The 12,518-nt window shown below is 41.1% G+C and overlaps 1 pseudogene; it reads left to right on the forward strand.

The window, feature by feature from the left end:
- Positions 1-383: 383 nt before the first annotated feature.
- LOC125363007 lies at positions 384-733 on the forward strand (annotated as a pseudogene).
- The last annotated feature ends 11,785 nt before the right edge of the window (positions 734-12,518 follow it).

The following is a 12,518-nucleotide window of genomic DNA, read 5'->3' on the forward strand; positions in this document are numbered from 1 at the left end:
TAAGAAGGTGTGGAGAAATTAATATGGAAGAAGTTGCAGCAATAGGAAGGCAATAATGATGGAACTTTGCTTTGTAGACAAGATAAGAGACATCAAGTGAGAATGGCAGACTTTTCACTGGACTCTGCTCCCCTGGGAAGGACTATGGGAGTCAGGGACTTGGGCAGAGGACAGCCTTTGACAGTGGTGGCTACAGTCCTGGAGGCCAAGGCAAAAATGAGAAATGGTTCTTTGCATCCAAGCTGAGTCATCAGGTAAAGGTGCTAGAGTTTCTTTTTCTGCAAAACTCTTCCTGCCCCTCACAAAGCCTAACAACAAAAAACAAACAAAAATCTGTGCTGGGGAGTCTGGCAGCTCAAGTGGCAGGATTCTGACTGGAATTCTTTGGTATATGGGTCATGTATGTGCTGGACTGGCTGAGAGGCAGAGCCAAAGTTAAACAAGAGGCTCCTGGAGAATGGCCAGTTGATCCATTGTATCGTGGGATTATCAGAACAGGGGCCAGGTGAATGAGTATGTCCAGTACCAGCATGTATTACATAGAAATCTCATTTACTCAGCTACCATTGCTGATGGCAGCCCAAATGGTACTCCAAAAGCAGTGGGAGAATACTTAGATTGGCTAGTAGGTGGAGTAATTAGATGTCATCCATTTCCTATGAAATGCAGACTGGTTCTTCACCAAACTCCGCTGTTTAAAACACAAATGATGTTTGTGTGGTTCTTGTTTTAACTATGAAAAAAGATGCTATGTGAATTGTATTCTCAGTACCATTATTTATGTTAACAATTAAGCAGACCTCTCAGTAAACTGTAAGGACTTAAGGTATATGACAACCCTATCACTATCATTTGAAATAAAATTAATGATTCTTAATTATTCCTTAACATCATCTGATAATACATAATGAGCAATTTTCTCCATTTACACACACACACACACACACACACACACACACACACACCTCTGCTGAGATACTCATTCTAGGCTATAAAGACTTGTGTAGGGGGCTGGGAATATGGCCTAGTGGCAAGAGTGCTTGCCTCCTACACATGAAGCTCTCAGTCCGATTCCCTAGCACTACATATGTGTAAAATGGCCAGAAGGGGCGCTGTGGCTCAGGTGGCAAAGTGCTAGCCTTGAGCGGGAAGAAGCCAGGGAAGGTGCTCAGGCCCTGAGTATAAGGCCCAGGACTGGTAAAAAATAAATAAATAAATACTTTGTGTAGGCCAGGTGCCAGTAATCCTTATGCCTACAATCCTAACTACAAAGGAGACTGATATCTGAGGACTGCAGTTCAAAGACAGTCTGGGTAGGAAATTCCATGACACACTGATCTCCCGTTAACCACAGAAAGCCAGAAATGGTACTGTGTCTGAAAGTGGTAGAGCACTAGCATTGAGTAAAAGAGCTCGGGGACAATGCCCAGGCCCCAAGTTCAAGCCCTACAACTAACAGAAAACTAAAAGAAAAATAAAATAATAACAATAAAAGATATTGTCCGTTTTGAAGCAAATATTGTCACTGAGGCAATAACTTGGAATGAAGGTGTTTGTGGCCAGTTGATCTCGCAGTCCAAGGATCTCAAGAAAGTCAAATTGCCATCCATAAAGCCATCATCTTGATCAAGTATCTTAATTCAGGTGAAATGAAATTGCTGATAGAATAAGATCAATAAGCACTTCATCCTTGCCAAGTGATACTCTCCAAGCTTGTGACTAAGAAAATACTGCTGCTGACTGATACCAATAACTGCTCTGCTTCCACCAGAGACTATACTAAACCTTGGATGATTTTACTAAGTTGGTTTTTATGTCACCTACATGTCCTGAAGCCATCTGACCCCTGAACTATGAATAAATGAATAAAACTATAAATCCTCTAGGGTTACCATGCTGTGTTCTTATGCCAAATGACAGAGGTGGGTGAGAAAGATGATGATGGAGATTTGGTGCTTGTGTCCTTCACAAATTCATATGATGACATCATAACCCCCAAGATTATGGTGTTAAGAAGTGGGACCTAAGACGTGAGATGATTAGCTTATGAGAGAGATTAGTGCCCTTCCAAAAAGAGCACAGAGAGCTGTCTTGCTTCTTCTATCCTGTGAGGATGCAACTAGAAGGCACCATTTTTTAAATGAAATTGGTTCTCACTAGTTGTCCAATCTTCTGCCACCTTGATTTTGGAACTGCAGTCCTCTGAACTGTGAGAAATAACTGTGTATTGTTTGCAAGATGCCTAGTTTGTGGCATTTTGTTATAGGCATTCTAAACAGATGAAGTCAAGGAATAACAGAGTTGATATGCAATAAATGAAATCATCAAAATTGTTGAATTTCATGACTGATGGAATGTGAGGAGTAAAAGAGAGGGTGGAGTTAAGAATAACTATTTCTGGTTTCTAGCCTGGGATCCTGAAAGAAGGTGCTTCTGAGTGATTAAAAACCATAAGATATGGGAACTTTTTTTTTCAAGGAATTATATATTAATACACTTTGGACATGTTGAGTTAAACTCAGATGTGGGATGTCCCTGAGAATAGTTCAGTATGTAGATAGAAAATGCAGGTTTGGGGCTGGGAATATGGCCTAATGGCAAGAGTGCTTGCCTCCTACACATGAAGCTCTCGGTTCGATTCCCCAGTACCACATATATGAAAAATGGCCAGAAGGGGCACTGTGGCTCAGGTGGCAGAGTGCTAGCCTTGAGTGGGAAGAAGCCAGGGATGGTGCTCAGGCCCTGAGTCTAAGGCCCAGGACTGGCCAAAAAAAGAAAAAAGGAAAAGAAAAAAGAAAAAAGAAAAAAAGAAAATGCAGGTTTGGGGCTGGGAATGTGGCTTGAATGGTAGAATTGTTGCATAGCATACATGAAGCCCTGGGTTTGATTCCTCAACATGACATAAACAGAAAAATCCAGAAGTGTGCTGTGGCTCAAGAGGAACTCATACAGGTTAAAAACTGAGATAAGTTCACTAGGTTTAGCAAAGAAAAAATTGATGTGCTTGTGACTAAATGCAAATATGTTATGGGATCATGGGAAATGAAGATAACACAATGAATACAGGCAAAGTCAATTGAGTGGGAAAGAGGCAGGGTGCTTTCTAGAGGAAAAGACATTGTCTGGTGCCTATGAGCAATTAGGACTCCTCCCAGAACATACTTCGAGTACTGCTATTCTGGCCCAAATAGGGAACTTGAAGGAAATACTGGAGTTTGAACTCAGGGCCTGGAGCTTCTGTGCAGACACTATATAACCTAAACCATACCTACAACCCTTTGAGCTTTCATTATTTTTTCAAATAAGGTCTTGCTTTTCTTTCAGAGGCTAGCCTGGACCATGATCCTCTTACTTATGCTTTGCTTCCTTCATAACTGGGATGATGGGCACTTGTCTACTACATCTGACTTTTTATGGGTTGAGATGAGGTCTAATAAACTATGTGCTTAGGCTAGCCCCATCCACACTGTGATCCTCCTGATTTCAGCCCCTCAGACAGCTAGGGTTGTAGGTGAAAGCCTTTATGTGTAATGCCTGGCCATACCTAAAATGTTTGGGGTGGGGAGGTTGCTTGTTTGTTTATCACTGCTGGGTATCAGTATCTCACACCTATAATCCTAGCTACTCAGGAGGCTGCCTTTGCAGAAAAATCCCCCAAGATTCTTATCTCCAGTTAACCAGCAAAAAGCCAGAAGTGAAGATATGGCTCAACTGGTAGAATACCAGTGTTGAGCAAAAAAGCTAAGCCTAAGTACTGGGACAAAAATAAACATTTTTATCTCTAATTGCTTAAAGCAAAACTTTCAAATAGGGCTGGGAATGTGGCTTAGCAGTAGAGTGCTTACATAGCATGCAAGAAGCCCTGGATTCGATTCCTCAGCACCACATAAACAGAAAAAACAAGTGACGTTGTGGCTCAAGAGGTAGAATGCTAGCCTTTATCAAAAAGAAGCAAGGGACAGTGCTCAGGCCCTGAATTCAAGCCCCAGGACTGGCAAAAAAAAAAAAACCACAAAACTTTCAAATGGAGTGCCTCTTATCCAAATTTATTATTTAAAGATATAAGCTCTGATGAGAAAACAATTGCTGTCTGATTAAGACTTGGAAAAGAGATGCTTAGTGACTGTCCTAATACATACCTATACATACTTGGTACATTTCTTTACATCCTCAAGTGATCTTTACTGACTGTGACTAAAAGGACTGAAGGGAAAGCAAAAAATAAGCTTGGAAAGCATATGCCATATGGACATTAAAGGATTACTCTCCTCATTCTGCCTATGAAATGACTAATTAACTATTTGCAGCTGAAATGCGTGGGATCTTTTTCAGAGAATGGAATATCTTCCCCTCACTGAGCATATTGATTAGAGACATAATCTACACTGTCTGGGAATAGTTTCTCTATAGGAGAACGAATCACACCCTTCAATACATCATTTAGTTTTAGATATATTTTGTCACATTTATTTAAATGGTTTAGCTCCAGATATTTTTCCCTTTAGGAGTGCCTGATGTCCACACTTGTAATTAACTGTCATTTTCTCAAAAGGTAATGTGAGGTAATCGGAAGAGCATTACTATAAGCAAAGGAGTTTTTTTCTTTATCATCTGTTGACTGGTGAGGATTTGTGAAGATTAAATGACATGCTAGATTTAGCACTCTGCCTGAGTATGAGTATACTAGAATATCAAGAAATCATTGCTATGATTAACAAAAGAGAAAATTTCTAGAATAAATGTGCATATTTAATTAGACTCCAGTCCCTCCAGAGGTAGAGACAGGGCAGAGAAGGATATACGGAGTTCCATGCTAGCCTGTGCTATATACAGAGACACTATCTCAAAAAGCCAAGGACTGATATAGCTTAGTGGAGGTTCACTTACCTACCATGTGCAAAGCTGTTGATCTGATTCCTAGCACTGTTAAAAAAAAAAGAAAGAAAGAAAGAAAGAAAGAAAGAAAGAAAGAAAGAAAGAAAGAAAGAAAGAAAGAAAGAAAGAAAGAAAGAAAGAAAGAAAGGAGGGAGGGAAGGAAGGAAGGAAGGAAGGAAGGAAGGAAGGAAGGAAGGAAGGAAGGAAGGAAGGAAGGAAGGAAGGAAGGGAAAGAGAGAGAAGGAGGGAGGGAAGGAAGGAAGGAAGGAAGGAAGGAAGGAAGGAAGGAAGGAAGGAAGGAAGGAAGGAAGGAAGGAAGGAAAGAAGGAAAGAAGGAGGGCTGGGGATATGGCCTAGTGCAAAGAGTGCTGCTTGCCTCGTATACATGAATCCCTGGGTTCAATTCCCCAGCACGATATAGACAGAAAACGGCCAGAAGTGGCGCTGTGGCTCAAGTGGCAGAGGGCTAGCCTTGAGCAAAAAGAAGCCAGGGACAGTGCTCAGGCCCTGAGTCCAAGCCCCAGGACTAGCCAAAAAAACATAAAAAGGAAGGAAGGAAGGGGCCAGGCACTGGTGGCTCACCCTATAATCTTAGCTACTCAGGAGATTGAGATGTGAGAACCACAGTTTGAAGCCAGCCTTTGCAGGAAGATCCATGAGACTCTTATCTCCAATTAACCACTAAAAAAACAGAAGTAGAGCAGTGGCTTAAAGTGGTAGAGCAAAAAATGCTCAGGGACAGCTCCCAGGCCCTGAGTTCAAGCCTCATAACAACAACAACAACAACAAAAAAAAACAGTACTGGGTAACACCAAGTGTCTTTTCATTTCTTGGAAGTGGTGAGATATGAACACAGAACCTATACTTGTTAGGCAGGCATGCTACCACTTGTACTAGTCCAAAAGCCTTTGTTATTGGTTGGTTTTTTTGTTGTTTGGTTGTTTTTGTTGTTGTATTTAAAGACAGTCCAGGCCAGGTTGGATTGTAATCCTCTTATTTCTGCTTCTCTGAGTCACTACACTGCACCCAGAAATTGATCGAGATAGTCTCGTAAACCTTTATTCCCCTCAGGCTGTCCTCAAACTCCAATCTTCCTTCTCTCCTACCAGTTGTCTAAGATTACTGATTTCATCCACTAGATCTTGTCTTAGTCTCTCAAGAAATTCAGATCTTTAGATCAGACCTGATCCTGGCCTGATGTGTGAATGTGAGGAAATAAGAAAACTTCCATGTTTGTCTCTCCACTTATAGTCACAGCACAGAAATGATTTATAGTAAAATGTTAGTACAATAAAACTGCCATTTAGCAAACAAATCCTATATGTTCAATGACTGGTTTATTAAAATCGTTATTAAATATTTTAGCCAATTTTCTCTATCTTTATAACTATAAATATGTTGTGACTAACTGACTTTGCGATTGATGGTCCAAGATCTTGCCACACTTTATAGCCACAATAAATTTTCATGACATAGTTCTACAGAAACGAATGTGTGATAAATCAACTGGACTGTGTCCTGACCTTAACATGGCTTCTAGTCCTATTTGCCAGTGAATTACTTCTCCTTCCTAAAAGAGAACACAGCACCACAGTTCCAGCTGGTGTGGGCTCTAGTTCATGAAGTTTTATTACAATATGTCATGAGCACTCAGAAAATATGGCATGAAATATTCTTTGAGAGGCCAGCTTCCAAAGTGCTATTGTGGTCAGTCACACAGATGGATGGCCATCTACTCAGATTTTAAAGCAGTTTCCTATTGTCCCTTGCCAGCTACTTCAAGGCAGCTCAGTGGGCCATTGCCATCCATCCATTAAAAAAAAAAAACAAAACCTACCCACTATCTACTTCTACCATGTCCTGATCTACCAAAGTTCCTTTCTTGGAGTGAAGAATGGATTAAGGTTCACAGTAATAGATATAATTTATTTTAAAAAATCAAATATTTATCCAGAACCCACTGCATGCCAGTTGCTCTGCTGGGCACTAGGATAAAATAGAAAACTTAAAGCAAATCTCTACCCTCATAGAGCTTATCTTTAAATGACACTGCTATGCAGAAGATGGCATGGAAGCCCATGGGAAGGTGTTTCAAGGAGGTGAGACTTCAGCAGAGTGTGCAAAGACAAAAAGGAAGGCAGTGTGGTAAAGAAGGTCTGCTAGACATAGGATAGGAGGAGTGGTGTAAAAGAATACATGTGGGGAAGTACTTCCTGATAGATATAGCTTCTGCTTTATCTGAAAACTATAGCATACCACAGATATATGTTCAGTGGAGGAGTGTCATGATTATATTTAGCTTTTAGAGGTCCTGAAGTGCAGACAATGAGCTCTGGAGAGGCCAATAGCCCCATCAGGCAGCTGGTGGCACAATTCTGCTCACAAAGTAGGAACAGAGAAGGTTGATATTAAATATACTAAGTAAGCATCACCTGTAGGTCTTTGTAACTAGTTAGGATAGAAGAGGATTGGGGAGCTGGGGATATGGCCTAGTGGCAAGAGTGCTTGCCTCATTTACATGGGTTCAATTCCCAAGCACCCCTGGGTTCAATTCCCAAGCACCACGTATACAGAAAATGGCCAGAGGTGGCGCTGTAGCTCAAGTGGCAGAGTGCTAGCCTTGAGCAAAAAGAAGCCAGGGACAGTGCTCAGGCCCAGAGTCCAAGGCCAAGGACTGGCCAAAAAAAACAAAAGAGGATTGGATAGGGGGAGACTACGACACTCCAGTTGTCATACAATGGCTATAAATGCAACTCAAGAGTTATTAGTGCTAACCGACTCTTCTTTACCAATCAAACATTTGAGGAACTTTATCGTGATTTTAGAAGGTCTAAGGTTCAGTCACCTTCCAAGATACTTAAGGCCCAGCATCAGTTTCTGATGTTATAAAAGTGAGTTTATTCTTGGAGACTGTATGTAAGAGCTAACTCTAAGAAGGGGCTTGATGACTAAGCATGAGCAAAATTCACTTCCATGGGAAGGGTTACAAAGGGTGGTTGAGTTTGTTTTGGCTATATAGCCTGCCATGGCAGCATAGTGGGAAGAGAGGGAGGCAAGCAGGCTGGGGCTCCTGTTGTTTAAACTGCCTGCCAACTATTACCCTTGATTCAAGGAATAGTCTAGTTTTTTGCTGAGAAATCACGTTTCTCGTATCTAATCAATCCCTGGCAGAAGGAAAGCCAATGGGGTAAGCTCCATGATTGCCCCAACTTGGAAATTCCAGAATACAACCCGGGGAAGAGAACCCAAACCACGCCAAACAGGGACGGAACTGTGAATTTAGAAGGCTAAGGAAACTAGAATTTGTAGAGGACAGATAGAGAAGGGAAAAAGCCGGGGGGGGGGGGGGGGCGGGAGAAGGGAGGGAGAAGAAATGGGGGAAGAGAGGTAGGAGGGCACATTTTGACAATCAGAACAGAGCTTCCGTAGGATTTTCAGTCACATGCCTGTGAAGAAGTACTTAAAGTGGAAAAAAACATCATAAAGCAAAAAGGAGTATTACATCTTCTTCCTTGAAGGTTGACTATAGCTAGGGAGTTTGTTTTCATCAACCAGAGTTGAAAAGATATGTGATATGTGAAGATTAAAATAAGATACTTATAGCTGTCTTGCCTCACCACTAGAAAAAAATAATAACCCTAGACCAAAAGCCGCTCCATTTCTACCTCCTACTATAAATTCCAACAGAATTAACCTATTTTGAATAACTTAATTGCATTCCAGAACAAGGGTACCTCAATGGTAAAGTGTGTATTTAGCATGTGCAATGCCCTGAGTTGAGTCTCCTCCAATACACAGATACACACACACACACACACACACACACACACACACACAATTAGTATGAATATCTTAATAAGTTGTCATTGCTAAAATGTGGAACCAATCCAGATGCCCCTCAGTAGACGAGTAGATCAGGAAAATGTGGTACATATACACAATGGAATTCTATGCCTCTATCAGAAAGAATGACATTGCCCCATTTGTAAGGAAGGACTTGGCAAAAATTATACTAAGTGAAGTAAGCCAGACCCAAAGAAACATGGACTCTATGGTTTCCCTCATAGCGAATAATTAGTACAGGTTTAGGCTAGTTACAGCAGAAGATGATGTTAAGAGAAATGAACTCCATGTTATGAAAATAAGTGTTATATCACTGTTGTAATTACTTTCAACAAGCCATGTAAAACCGTAGCTTTTTATTGGTTGCTGATGATCCTCTTGTATCCCCTTCCTGTCGATGTGCCCCTGCTATCACTGTATCTCATCTAAGTACCCTGGATACTGTATATACTGGTATTAGAACTAGGGAAGGGAAAGGGAATATCAAAATTGAGAAACAGGGCTGGGGATATAGCCTAGTGGCAAGATTGCCTGCCTCGGATACACGAGGCCCTAGGTTCGATTCCCCAGCACCACATATACAGAAAACGGCCAGAAGCGGCACTGTGGCTCAAGTGGCAGAGTGCTAGCCTTGAGTGGGAAGAAGCCAGGGACAGTGCTCAGGCCCTGAGTCCAAGGCCCAGGACTGGCCAAAAAAAAAAAAAAAAAAAAAATGAGAAACAAAGGATAAGAAGAAAAACAACTCCAAAAGCAATACTTACAAAACCATTTGGTGTAAACCAACTGAACAACTCATAGGGGGGAGAGAGAAAGGGGGAGGTAGGGAAATGAGGGAGGAGGTAACAAGTTGAACAAGAAATATACCCACTGCCTTACATATGAAACTGTAACCCCTCTGTACATCACTTTGACAATAAATAAATAATTATTCATAAAAAAAGAAAAATATGGGCTGGGGATATGGCCTAGTGGCAAAAGTGCTTGCCTTGGATACATGAGGCCCTGGGTTCAATTCCCCAGCACCACATATACAGAAAACGGCCAGAAGTGGTGCTGTGGCTCAAGTGGCAGAGTGCTAGCTTTGAGCAAAAAGAAGCCAGGGACAGTGCTCAGGCCCTGAGTTCAAGGCCCAGGACTGGCCAAAAAAAAGAAAAAGAAAAAGAAAAATATAACTGACAGCACATGGAGGAAAAAAAATCAATGGAAAATTACCCAAAAAGACACAAATGATAGAATAAGCCAACATGGCTAGTTATTGTAGTTATAGTCCATTTATTCATAGATGTAAATACATGAGTACACAGAAGAAAATATGAATGTGTTTAAGAAGACACAGAAGATTTAAAAATGAAACTAATTGAACAAAGTACATTATATGCATATAGGATATAATGAAATTCATGAAAAAAAAGTGTTGGGCTAAGGATGCAGTTAATGGTTGAATGCCTAACCTGCATTCATGTGGCTGAGTTCAATTCCCAACATCATGCACACACACACACACACACACACACACACACACACACACTATTAATAAAACATAAAAATACAATGTTGAAATAAAAGTCATTGGAAGAGGTGAGGGATAGCACACAGTGATAAGAGTGCTTCCCTAGCATATTCATAGGCCCTGGTTTCAACACAGTACCACACAGAGTAGATTAAGCACTGCAAAAGAAATAATTAATGATCTTAAAGACATATCAGACTGAGTGCCAGTGGCTCAGGCCTACACACACACACACACACACACACACACACACACACACACACACACACACACCATAATACAGAAAACAATCAATTAAAAAAAACTATACAAAAAGGAACTGGAAGTATGGCTTAAGCGACAGAGCACCAGCTGTGAGTGCAAAAAGTGAAGGGTGAACAAGAAGCCTGGAATTTAAGACCCAGGAAAGGAAGGAAAGAAGGAAGGAAGGAAGGAAGAAAAGAAAGAAAGAAGGGAGGGAGGGAGGGAAAAAGAATAAAACAGCAATGAGGTGGAACAACTTCAGTTAGCTAATAATGTAAGTGTTCTTGGACGAAAGTCCAAATGAAAACTGATAATACAGGGAAAAAAATAGTAAAAAAAAAAAAAAAAAAAAAAAGGTCAAAACATTCCAAATTTGCTGAAAAATATAGATCCACAAGCACCAGAAGCACAATTGGATCACAACCACAGGAAATATGTAAAACACTATATACAAAGGCATATTACAGTCAGTATTTGTTTATCTGATTTATTTATTTTTGTGTGTATATGTGTGCTGGTCCTGGGGCTTGAACTCGGGGTCTGGGTGCTGTCGCTGAGCTATTTTGGTCAATGTTAACATATCTACACTTATACCACATTTCTGTCCATGTTATGTCCATTTCTGGCTTTTTTGTGATGAAGAGTGATGGAAAATGGTTTAAACTGAAAGCACTCCACTTTCCCCCTCACAGACATATCTTAAAACTGTACTTGCTGCTGATCCTGCTGATTCACAGCCTCTCCCTTAACAAATGTACCTGCAAGTCTTGGAAGAGAGCCTGAGACCAAGGCCACGTCTGACACTGACACACCCTTGGTGGACACAGATGCTGCTGAGACCTTGAAACAGCTCAGCCAGAATAACCTGATTCACCCAACCTGCCTCCATCTCACCCTGCTCCCATCTGCCCCACCTGGCTTCACTCTTTCTGCCTAATATTTAAAGAGGCCCTAGTTGTAAGGGGAGGTGCATCATTTCTCCTTCAGCTGGGCTGAAGGAGTCTTGGTTGCCCTTATAAGGCTTCACTCCCCAATAAGGCCTGTTGGTATATTCAGTTTTCCCTTTCTGTTTTTTCTTCTTTGGAAGAGTCTCTTGGACTTCTGTTTGGACTAGCTTTGAACTGTGATCCTCAGATCTCTGCTTACTGAGTAGTCAGGATAACAGGCATAAGCCACTAGTACCCACCTAATCAAATTGTTTTAAACCAGAAATAAAGAGAAAAATCTTAAAGGCAGCCTGAGAAAAATGACATTCTTCATAGAGGAACAATGATAAGAGTAACAGCATATCACACCAGAAACAATACAAACCATAATTCAGTACAGCATCTACAAGTTGACATCTAGGTAAAAATGCCAAAAGACTAAAGGTGCAGTACACTTTCTCAAATACATAGAAGCTGAAGGAACCCAGCATCAATTAATACATATACAAGAATGTTATTGTAAGTCCTTCAAGTGCAGGGAAATAATACCAGATAGGCATGTGGATCTGCAAAAAGAAATGAAGAATGCTATCAAAGGTATAATATGATCTTTCTGCCTTTTCTCCTTCCTCCCTCCTTTTTCTCTTTCTCTTTCACATTCTCTCTTCATCTTTTCTGGAGACAAGGCCTCCAGCTCTATGTCTAGAGCTCCTGGACTCATGTGTTCCTCCTGCCCCACCCTCTAAAATAGCGGAGAGGATAGCCACAGGACACCACACACAGCTAATTTTTCTTATTTTAAATTTTTCTTCAAAAATTGGCTGTTTCTTGGTTACAGTTCCGACCAAATAGGTTTTACAATTGTTATAAGTAAATAGAGCCATTTAAGTGTGTGTGTGTGTGTGTGTGTGTGTGTGTGTGTGTGTGTGTGTGTGTGTTGCCAGTCCTGGGGCCAGAACTCAAAGCTTGAGCACTGTCCCTGGCTTCTTTTTGCTCAAGGCTAGCACTTTACCACTTGAGCCACAGCGCCACTTCTGGCTTTTTCTGTTTATGTGGTGCTGAGGAATCAAACCCAGGGTCTTCATGCATGCTAAGCAAGCACTCTACTGCTAAGCCACATT

The sequence above is a fragment of the Perognathus longimembris genome, chromosome 14, assembly GCF_023159225.1.
Source record: "Perognathus longimembris pacificus isolate PPM17 chromosome 14, ASM2315922v1, whole genome shotgun sequence".
NCBI lineage: Eukaryota > Metazoa > Chordata > Mammalia > Rodentia > Heteromyidae > Perognathus > Perognathus longimembris.